The following is an 11,892-nucleotide window of genomic DNA, read 5'->3' as shown; positions in this document are numbered from 1 at the left end:
ATTGGCCTTTGTCCTTTCTCTGTCGGTCCAGCATTATTATTATTTCAATCTTGCTTCGTTATCCTTTGTTGTATGCTTGTTGCTAAATGATGCTTACAACTAGTATATATAATCCAGATAATACATATGAACATGGAGGAAATCCTATTGCAGTTCCGGATTGCTGTACATTTCTTTTCACGTTTCTTTATAGTTTGAATAATGTGTGTTTCAATATGTCTCTGCTTGGTTAACGATGTGTTTCAATATATCTCTGCTTGTAATTTAGTTAAGGTTGGTGCATATAAAAAACAGTTTATGCCCAAATATTACTCTCATTCTGCATTGATAGTAAAACACTTCAAACAATTAATAGTAATTTCGATAACAATAAACCCATCGAGACATTTCAACATGGGAGGAAGGATATTCCGAAAATGAAAGTGGGCTATAATGAATATACTCGTCAAACACATAAAACAATAGTATTGTTATATGCCTGGGGTTGGACTTTAGAATTTTGCATATTAATCACAGGCTGATGGTGGAGTGTATTTTTAGTGATGTAAAGTAGCATCCAGTAGTAAATTTATTAGAAATGTTTTATTGTTCATGTTATTTCATTATCTTATTGTTTACTTGAATTAATGATGTAATACACATTGCACTTCGACATTGATATGTAAACAAATGTTGTTTTTGTGTTACTAGACAACCTAGTGAGGTACAATATGTATTGTTGAACAGACAGTAAGGGGCAGTGATACTAAGATGTTATATGTCAGTTTTTCATCATTATCTGCCATATTACGACTGTAATTTATTTACTTATTTCAGCATTATCCCATGTGTTGTAAATTGGGCGCCTGCCATCTTTCTTGCGAAGAAAATAGTCATGTGACATAAACATTGTCGTTTTACAATTGATAAGATCGAAATAAATATATTCATAATTGACACTTAAATGTTATTTTATTGCAGTATTGTCATTTAATTATGTTTTATTTGACGAAATGTTTTGGACCTTGAATGTGTAGCGTAATACTTATGTGTTTGCATTATTGTTCGGTATTACTACGCCATGGATTGTGTGTCGTCCGTTTAATTATACATTTATTGCATGATAGTGAGGGAAATATGAAGACTTATTCAGCCAAGAAAATCATATTCCCCGAGGGCTTCGGCACCGCTCTCAAATTCACTTTCATTTTTAACGTAAAATTACTAAACCCTTTGGTCAACACTTTATCATCAATTTTGTGAGGTAAAGCAGGCTATTGTGACGTCTACTACTCCCGGGAGTACGAAAATTATTGCGGGAAAATACACTAGGTGTTCGGAAGAGGTGGATTATGATGAAAAGCGTGCCGACGCCGGGAAATATGAAATTTTACGGCCCGATCACGTGATGATCTAGAACCAAATCAGATAATGCGTTGTTTAGAATATTTAAAATGAGGTATAATAATACAGATTGTTTGTTGAACTTATTTTATTATGTATATCGAATAGAATTTATAGCTCCTACCTTACATGTAGAAAGGACATTTTTAGCGATGTTATTTTCTTTGTATTACACAAAATGTATGTAAAGTAGTTCTGAGAGGCTCCAGAAAGGACAATTATTCATTGGTTGTTGTGATCACGTAACCATTATAGAAGGTTATATATACGAGCAGCGAACACCAGTTTCAACACAACGCTCAGATCACATTACGTCATCAACATCACTGACTGTAAATTACTAGTGACTTAAAAATAATGTAAACTGATACAAATTAAGGAGCGTATAATTTCTCATCGCACGGACACCGCAATCCACTATATTTTATTAGGCCAGAGGTGTTAAGCTAGGACTCTGACTCGTATAGATGTACTGACTGTTTTGTTATATTTCATTGAAGTCTTTATTAAATGAAATAGTTGAAACGAGAAATGGAACTTGGTTATGATTAACAAGGATGTGAAGTAAATAATCAAGGGTGTTTTAATACGTGCGACGGGCTGAGGATGCCCCCCTTTTTTTTTTTATATGTGGACGGATGTCATGAGTAGTCCTGATAAAGTTTAATTGATTGAATTTACACGGGATGGAAACACTGTAAGCTGACTGGCATTTGACAGGGTGCTGAGGAAGCTTACAGTATTGTCTTTTCCAAAAAAGGCAACCATCAATGATATATACTCAAGCCTTACACTGAAAAATGTATCAACAACTTTTATTAGTATCCCGATGTTTTTATATAGAACATTACATGTCCTATTGGGAAGTAAAATATTTAGGTACCATCTTAGAAAAATAACAAAATACTATCATGGGGTCAAATTTTCGTGGATTGAAAAAAAATAGTTCGAGAGAACTTGATCTCGTGGATGAAGAAAGTTGAGTTGTAAGTAACATGATTAAAGTTTCCCGTTACGTAGGGTAGGGAACATGAATTTCTGGGTTTCAAACCTCGGTAACAACAGTGATTTAACAAATAAGACAGAGAAACTCAAGCAGTAGGGGGTAATAACTCCATTGAAAGGGCATTTGCTCTTTTTTGTTTTACAGGATGGTCTAACATGTTAACCCCCCCCCCCTAAATTTTTTTTGATATTGTACAAGAGGCCCAGGGGCCACATCATTCACCTGAGCACTGGCTATGAAAAAAAACACTTTGATCGACTATTTGGCCCCACCCTACCCTTAGAGGTCATGCTTTGAACAATCTTGAATACACATCTGTGACCACCTGAGGATGCTTCGAAAAAAAAGCTTTTCAGTTCTTGAGAACATTTTTCCTATATACTTCTATGTAAAACTTGATCGACAATTGTGGTCCCACCTTACCCCAGAAGGTAATGATTTGAAGAAATTTGAATCGACACCACCTGAGGATGCTTCCATATAAATATTACTAATCATGGCTTTGCTGTTCTTGAGAAAAAGACTTTTAGAGATTTTCACTATACATTCTTACGTAAAACTTTGATCCTCCATTGTGGTCCCAAGCTACCAGTGGGTTGTGATGTGAACATGCATACACCACTGCAAATGCTTCCACGTAAATATGACTAATATTTAATGGCTTTCCTGTGCTTTAGAAGAAAGTTTTTGAAAAATTTCCTTATATACATGTATTCATATGTAAACTTTTGATCGTCCATTGTGGCCCCACCCTACCCGCAGGGGTCATGATTTGAACAAACTTCAATGTACAACACTTGAGGATGCTTTCTTATAAATATGACCGATCATGGCTTTGCTGTTCTTGATAAGAAGTCTTTTAAAGATTTTCCTCCTACATTCCTATGTAAAACTTTGATCGTCCATTGTGGCCCCACCCTACCAGCAGGGGTCATAATTTGAACAAATTTCAATGTACAACACTTGAGGATGCTTCCAAATGAGTTTCATATTTCCTGGTCTAGTGGCTCTTTGAGAAGAAGATTTTTCAAAGATGCCATGAATTTTTCATAAATTCGTAATTATCTCCCCTTGTCAGAAGGCATGGCCCTTCATTTGAACAATTTGAATCCCCTTCACCCATAGGATACTTTGTGGCAAGTTTGGTTGAAAATGGCCCAGAAGTTCTTGACTAGAGGATGAAAAATGTGAAAAGTTTACAAACAATGACGACAACAATGAAGACAGACAACGGACAAATTTTGATCATAAAGATCACTTGAGTCTTTGACTCAGGTGAGCTAATAATTAAAATGTTAGAAAAATCAAAACTTTTAGAACATGTGGTGGTATGATTTCTGTACTTTTTACAGAGTAATCCATGTGAAAAATCCTTTCTTTGAGTACTATGAACTTTTCTGATTATGTTGGCCGTGGAAAATGGCCTGTTGTCGTAAACTTTAATCTTTGATATGTCATACGAGACATCAGTATTTCACTTAAAACAAAATAAACACATCTTATTTTCTTACTTTATACCGTTGGATGCAAGATATGGTATTTTCATCTCAATGCATGTGCCAGGTGTTCAACATTTGAAGAAAGAGCTTCAAATACTGATTGAAGGGTACAAATTTCTGAAGTCCTTTCTGGTTGATTTTTTTTTTACAAATTTCTGAAAGTCCTTTCTGGTTGATTTTTTTTTTAATTTCCTTTGATGAAAAACTTTAAAAGCTTTACTAATTAAGCAACGGAATTTAAAGTTGTCTTGTGCTTACAATAATAACTGTGATCAAAAGAGTGGAATTAACACAATAAAAGTAAAATTATCATGATTTATTAGTCACCTTCCACTGAAAACATTTCACCTTTCACTGAAAATCGCATATGGAAAGGTTGTGATTTACAAACCATTAATTCTGGTCTAGCTGTGTACTGTATAGGATAATACTTAATAGTCTGATATAAATGATTTATATTAGGTGTGGACACGGTGTCCTTTTGGTATGTGCTTCCTAAAAGGTTATATAGGTTTTCTAAATTGAATATATTATTTTGTTTCACTGTGTTAAATTTATTGATGTGAAACACATGCTTTGAGATGCTCTTTGGCGTTTCACTAGACTCCACTGTAGCCTGTCCTGAACTGTCAGTTTTTACACTCAATACAACACTTTTGGGGACTTTTTCTGGGTCTGTTCTTGAAGTTTTTTTAAAGAATTTGTATTTCCTTCTACATTTGAATCCATCTCTTCACTATTAATTTGTTCACTGATGTTTAAATTAATCGGCTCTTCAACAGCTTTCTCATTCAAATACTCTTCTGAAGATGAAGGTGTTCTTTCATCCGGTCTCACATTTTCATATTGTGAAGCAGCAGGTGGCACCTGTGTTTTAGTTGGAGCCACCTGTGAAATGGGAGTAGGAGGTTCTGGTTTTATATCATTATAAGGGATATTGTCTTTTAAGGAATTTTGTTCCGTGTTTGAGGCTGGTTGTTCTAATTTCTCTTTTTTCTCAAGCACTGTTTCTGGTTTTAATATCTCTAATTTCTCCTCTATTTTAGTGGATTTCCTCAGGTCCATTATTGCATCATCCTCGTTGCTAATATCTTTTGAATCCTTCAATCCTGAATCTAGTTTGGTAATCTGGAATTTGAGTAACTCTAAACTGGCTCCCAATTTTGAAAGGCTAGAATCAATATCAGCACCTTCTGCATTCTCAAGATAACTAGTCAAAATTTCCAACACGGAACTCTCAAACTCTCTCTGAAGAAGAATTTTCTAAATTCTGACCCTCTGTTTGAAAAAGCTTGTCACCGTGTAAATCCTGAGTAAAAGATTTCAGCTTTTTCCCTCTGCATCTTCTATCCTCTTCTTCAATATTAAACAGAGACAGTAGATCCAGATTATCATGCATCCTCTCTAGAACGGAATGCTCTTGCTTTTTCTGGCTGCTGCAGCAGTACACCGAAGCTGCATCTATAGGCTGTGCTTCTGACGTAAAGAAATATCCTCCAGCATCAACCACACATTCACCGTTTGGGTTATGTATAACCGTTCCGTGACTACCATTGTTGTGGATAAAGTTATCAGGGTCAAATAATAGTTATAAGTATTTTGTTGTCTCTGCCAAAAAGAAACTTTCCATTCTGTTGTCAAGTTAATGGGTGTTAACATTTTTTACCTGAAATAAAAATCATTGTATTTTTGGTAAATATGTATCAGATACAAGGAAAAAAATTGAATCAATCTGAAATTTAGAGATCATAATTTGCTTGTTATTATCAATTCTTACATGTAAAAGTACAGTATGTGTATTTAGAAAAGCTGGCTAAACATTTAAGTAACTTTGGTACAGACAATGATGCACTTATTCACGAAAATCATAAACTAGATGCTGTCATGAGGCAGTAATACCCGCACTATGGTGTTTGCCTCTAAATATACACTCATTCATATTGGACTTTCCAAGGAAGAAGTCAAAATAATTCTATAATTATCACCGTACATGTATTCGTCAAATTGAACATAAAATTTTCAGATGACCATATCAACTCTGAGCCTCACATATGTATTTTAAAATACTTAATTCATAACAAGTCTGAAATAACAGAATTTAATTAATGATTGAAGTAAATTACTTATTCAAATAAATAATTTTCCCATTATTTGGAACTTTTTAAATTTACTTTCTCAACGACATAAAATATTATTTTAGTACAAAGCGTTTTCGATGAATTTATCAAAATGTGCAAACTGATTTTAGTATTTGGTCGGAAAAAAACCCATTGAAAATACAACCCTATTAATTTGTCAATGCCTACCCCCCCCCCCCCCCACACACACACTCTCTCTCTCTCTCTCTCTCTCTCACTCTCACATTTTTTAAAAAACATAGTTTAGTTAATTATGATAGTTTGAAATTTGTTCTAGTACTAAACAGTTTTATTTTCTACATTCACATTGGGTTTGCGTCACCCATTATCATATTTATAGATATCACCTCTCGGCACACCTCGGCCAATTCATACTGGCAACGGAATCAGCAAAGGTTTGTCGAATGAGATTATTTAGCACATGTATGCTGACGATGCAGTGTGGTCAGTTAAAATCATCAGGGGATTTCCTACCATTTTTTAACTGGGTCCGGAGTCCATAGAATTGGGAAAATTGACGCGAAATGCGATCAAATTGGGAAAATTTTAAAAAGGACCAATTTTGTTATTTTCCCATATAAATGATAATGAAGGGACCAATAAGTCTCTGTGTTACAATAGAGTAAACAACTGTACACAGATATAAAGATTTACACATTATTCAGCTGTTATTGAATGATAAGAAAATGATATAGCACGATGATACAATTGCATGTTGACACCTGTTGAGATTTTCAGACGTCTTGCAGGGAATCAAAGTATTGTACATCTGTCTGAACACTCTTAAAAAATTAAAAATACAAAAATGGGAAAAAAAGATTCAAAATTGGGAAAATATGGCTGATTTTTTGATTGGGAATGGGTCCTGTAAACGGACTCAAAAACAAGCCAGGAAAACCCCTGATCATTTGTGTTTTAATTGGATTATATGGATTATATTTCATGAATTCGTTGTCACGACCTATGACATTCGGTAAGTACAAGATTTAGTATAGATTGCATAAAAATAGATAAATGCAAATGGTTAGGTTGAAGTTCAAAAAGGGTCAACATGGTCAAAGATCATCGCATGCCACAGTCGACAAATTTCACATTGTCAAGTTATCTCCCGTTGCGGACATTCAGTATATAACAGACGCAGATCCCGATTTTTTTTTCAGAAAGGGGGGGGGGGGGGTGTCACACCTCAGTCAAAAAAATCAGCCCAAGATTTCCTGAGATGGAAATAAAACAATGATGGTGGAGTCCCTGTTTTCTAAGGGGGAGGATGTCCAAAGTCATTTTTATTCTCTACAGTACATATATAGTCTTATTTAAATAACTGCTAATTCCAGGGGGGGGGGGGGTCTGATCTCCCTAGCCACTGACTCCCTGTACCTGAAATGACAATTGATCTTATGACTCCATAATAGTAGAAATTTTTTTCATTTGACTATTTATACATATTTTGTTTCCTATGTTTATGTATTTTTGTCTGTCCACGGAAACTTTAACCTTGCCCATATTTTTTAAGTGGATTGAGCTATACACATGGCTTCAATATTTCATAGGTAAATTTCTTTTGGCAAAACCTTTTAATGGGTACCACCAATTTTGACCTCTTGATCTCTTGACCTTGGAGTTTGACCCAATTTTACAAGAAAAATACCTTGAACTTGGCGTTAGTTTTGAACAGGTGGTGCTAGGACTTTCATGCTCTTACATGTGTAATCATTGTGAACTTTCAACAGGTATAATTATTTTTGACCTAGACCTTAGAGTTGAATCCAATTTAACTTTAACCTTGGCAATAACTTTTGAACAGGTGAGGAAGTTCTAGGGATTTCTCCCTTTTTTCACATGTGTATTCCTTGTGACAAGACTTTCCCTTTGATACCAACAATTTAGACCCTTTGACCTTGACCTTGGAGTTTGACTTACATTTGAGAAACTTCAACCTTTGCCAAAAGCTGCCATAACAGTTGCTGTCACAACAAACAAACAAATTACTAAAAAAAAACACAGAATACATGTACATATTTTATATTTAACAGATATACATCTGGTCATATCTCTAGTTCTCCCTTGAATGAGACATGGTGATATAAATTTTAAAAAATAATTATAAGAGTTGAAAAGGTTGTGCATATTGAAATATACTAAGCTCTGCGGATGAATTAGATATACCAGTTTAGCTTTATTTTGCTACCCAAAGCACCTTGATTAACTATTCATAAGCATACTGTTTTCTGAAATGTACTGATTTCTGTTGTCCATCTGTTTATCTGCAAACTTTTCACATTAACTTCTTAAGAACCACTGGGCTAATTTCAACCAATTTACATTTAAATATGCAGGGTACTTTTTGAAGCGCCCGGATCGATAGATCCCGGGCGTATATTGTTTTTGTCCTGTCTGTTTGTCTGTTTATCTGTTTGTCTGTTTGTCAACTTTAACCTTGGCCATAACTTTTGAACAATAAGGGATAGAGACTTCATATTTGGTAAGCATACTCCACTAATAAAGTCCTTTCAAATGACTTCAAGGTCAATGACCTTGTGACCTTGACTAAGACTTATATGCTAAAAATAGCTTTTTCCACTGTTTGTCATAACTTTTGAACCATAGGAGATAGGGACTTCATATTTGGTATGCATACTCCACTAATAGAGTCCTTTCAAATGACATCAAGGTCAATGATCTTGTGACCTTGACTGTGACCTATATGCTAAAAATAGCTTTTTACACTTTTTGCCATAACTTTTGAACCATCAGAGATAAGGACTTCATATTTGGTATGCATACTCCACCAATTAAGTTCTTTCAAATGACACCATGGTCAATGACTTTGTGACCTTGACTGTGACCCATATTCTAAAAATAGCTTTTTCCACTGTTTGTCATAACTTTTGAACCATAGGAGATAGGGACTTCATATTTGGTATGCATACTCCACCGATAAAGTCCTTTCAAACGACGGCAAGGTCAATGATCTTGTGACCTTGACTGTGACGGATATGCTAAAAATAGCTCTTTACACTTTTTGCCACAGTTTTTGAACCATAGGAGATAGGGACTTCATATTTAGTACGCATACTCCACTGATTAAGTTCTTTCGAATGACACCATGGTCAATGACCTTGTGACCTTGACTGTGATCAATATGCTAAAAGAAGATTTTTTTAACTTTGTTGCCGCCGGGCGCGTAGTGTTTCACAAACACATCTTGTTCCAACATAAATCTTCTTCTCAAGAACAGCAAAGACATTTATTGTCCCCATTTTTGCTAAAGGTAGGGTACATTAAATCTCATTTGTTTGTCAATCTGCCCATCTGTCACAATAAATTTAACCTTGGTCATCATGGTTGTATACTTTGAATGAGAAGAGATAGGACTATTATATTAAACATGTGTATTAGTATTAAATGGGACAATACCATTCTACATACACTATGATTTTCATTACCCATGATCTTGAAGTTTGACCTAATTTCCTTAAAAAAATTAATTGCTTTCAGGGAAGACTGGGCTTTTTGCATAAAAAACGTCATTTTTTCAACCCCCATTTGATCCCCCAGGGCAAAATCAAAATTCCAAAACCTTACTGCACATCTACATGACCCCACCAACCATCTCCCAAAAGATGGTTAGGCTACTGAGTAAAATGTAGAAGGAGTTCAGGGAAGACGGGGCTTTATGGACAAAAAACGTCATTTTTCGACCCCCATTTGACCCCCCGGGGCAAAATCGAAATTCCAAAACCTTACTGCACATCTACATGACCCCACCAACCATCTCCCAAAAGATGATTAGGCTACTGAGTAAAATGTAAAAGGAGTTCAGGGAAGACAGAGCTTTTTGCTTAAAAAACGTCATTTTTCGACCCCCATTTGACCCCCTGGGGCAAAATCAAAATTCCGAAAGCTTACTGCACATCTACATGACCCCACCAACCATCTCCCAAAAGCTGGTTAGGCTACTGAGTAAAATGTAGAAGGAGTTCAGGGAAGACGGGGCTTTTTGGACAAAAACGTCATTTTTCGACCCCCATTTGACCCCCCGGGGGCAAAATCGAAATTCCAAAACCTTACTGCACATCTACATGACCCCACCAACCATCTCCCAAAAGATGATTAGGCTACTGAGTAAAATGTAAGAGGAGTTCAGGGAAGACGGAGCTTTTTGCTTAAAAAACGTCATTTTTACCCCCATTTGACCCCCTGGGCAAATCAAAATTCCAAAACCTTACTGCACATCAACATGACCCACCAACCATCTCCCAAAAGCTGGTTAGGCTACTGAGTAAAATGTAGAAGGAGTTCAGGGAAGACGGGGCTTTTTGGACAAAAAACGTCATTTTTCGACCCCCATTTGACCCCCCAGGGCAAAATCGAAATTCCAAAACCTTACTGCACATCTACATGACCCCACCAACCATCTCCCAAAAGCTGGTTAGGCTACTGAGTAAAATGTAAGAGGAGTTCAGGGAAGACGGAGCTTTTTGCTTAAAAAAAGTCATTTTCGACCCCCATTTGACCCCCTGGGGCAAAATCAAAATTCCGAAAGCTTACTGCACATCTACATGACCCCACCAACCATCTCCCAAAAGCTGGTTAGGCTACTGAGTAAAATGTAGAAGGAGTTCAGGGAAGACGGGGCTTTTTGGACAAAAAACGTCATTTTCGACCCCCATTTGACCCCCCGGGGCAAAATCGAAATTCCAAAACCTTACTGCACATCTACATGACCCCACCAACCATCTCCCAAAAGCTGGTTAGGCTACTGAGTAAAATGTAAGAGGAGTTCAGGGAAGACGGAGCTTTTTGCTTAAAAAACGTCATTTTTATCGACTCCCATTTGACCCCCTGGGGCAAAATCAAAATTCCGAAAGCTTACTGCACATCTACATGACCCCACCAACCATCTCCCAAAAGCTGGTTAGGCTACTGAGTAAAATGTAGAAGGAGTTCAGGGAAGACAGAGCTTTTTGGACAAAAAACGTCATTTTTCGACCCCCATTTGACCCCCCGGGGCAAAATCGAAATTCCAAAACCTTACTGCACATCTACATGACCCCACAAACCATCTCCCAAAAGATGATTAAGCTACTGTGTAAAATGTAGGAGGAGTTCAGGGAAGAAAAGTGTGACAGACGGACGGACGGACGGACGGACATGAGTAACAACAATATACCCGAACTTTCTTTAGAAAGTGCGGGTATAATAAACCCTTAATAAATACAATGCATGTTGCAGACATGTGTATTGCTTTGTGATATTTATGCTAACCACTCAATACCAGGTGATTGTTCTAAATTTTGAATGTGTCAATTTGCGTACAAGTACTGGTATTTGAAGAACTGTAGTTCTTTTTTATTAAACTCCTTATGGATTACTGAAAGTACCTAATATGAAAAAGCTTTAACTTTCAAAATTCAGAATAGTTTCCTATATCCTCCAAAAGCAACTCAGCATTGTAAAAGATCAATGTGTATACTTAGAATAATACAGGACCATTATGATTCTATGATGGTCTCATTCTGCACTTTTTTTAATATAGAAGTTAAATATATTATATTCTAGACATGGTTATTGCATATTGATCTACCGTATGATTATGTAACTTGACATTCTGTACAACATTTAATTCATTGGGCTTTGCTTGTGTCATGTTATAAATGTGTCATGTTATACAAGGAGCGGTATACTCACGGTAGCATATCCACACTTGGTTTTGGTGCTGTGTTCTATGGCCTCCAGCATGTCTCACCTATCTCCAGTAAAAAAGGGTCTCGGGGGCCGGTACAGGTACACAGCACTATCTATCAGTTCTACAGAAAAAAAAATAGGATTAGCTGGAATTTAGGATACATTTAATTGTTTTCAC

At 36.1% G+C, this 11,892-nt stretch overlaps 1 pseudogene; it reads right to left on the bottom strand.

Moving 5' to 3' along the window:
- Window positions 1–4,189: 4,189 nt before the first annotated feature.
- LOC134257576 (uncharacterized) lies at window positions 4,190–11,768 on the bottom strand (annotated as a pseudogene).
- Between the last annotated feature and the right edge of the window lie 124 nt (window positions 11,769–11,892).

This window comes from Saccostrea cucullata, unplaced genomic scaffold (genome assembly GCF_032062105.1).
Source record: "Saccostrea cucullata isolate Sc308-1 unplaced genomic scaffold, CSIRO_AGI_Scuc_v1 ctg16269, whole genome shotgun sequence".
Classification (NCBI taxonomy): domain Eukaryota; kingdom Metazoa; phylum Mollusca; class Bivalvia; order Ostreida; family Ostreidae; genus Saccostrea; species Saccostrea cuccullata.
Note: the sequence above shows the minus strand (reverse complement) of the source record. Positions and strands in the feature narration are given on the sequence as shown.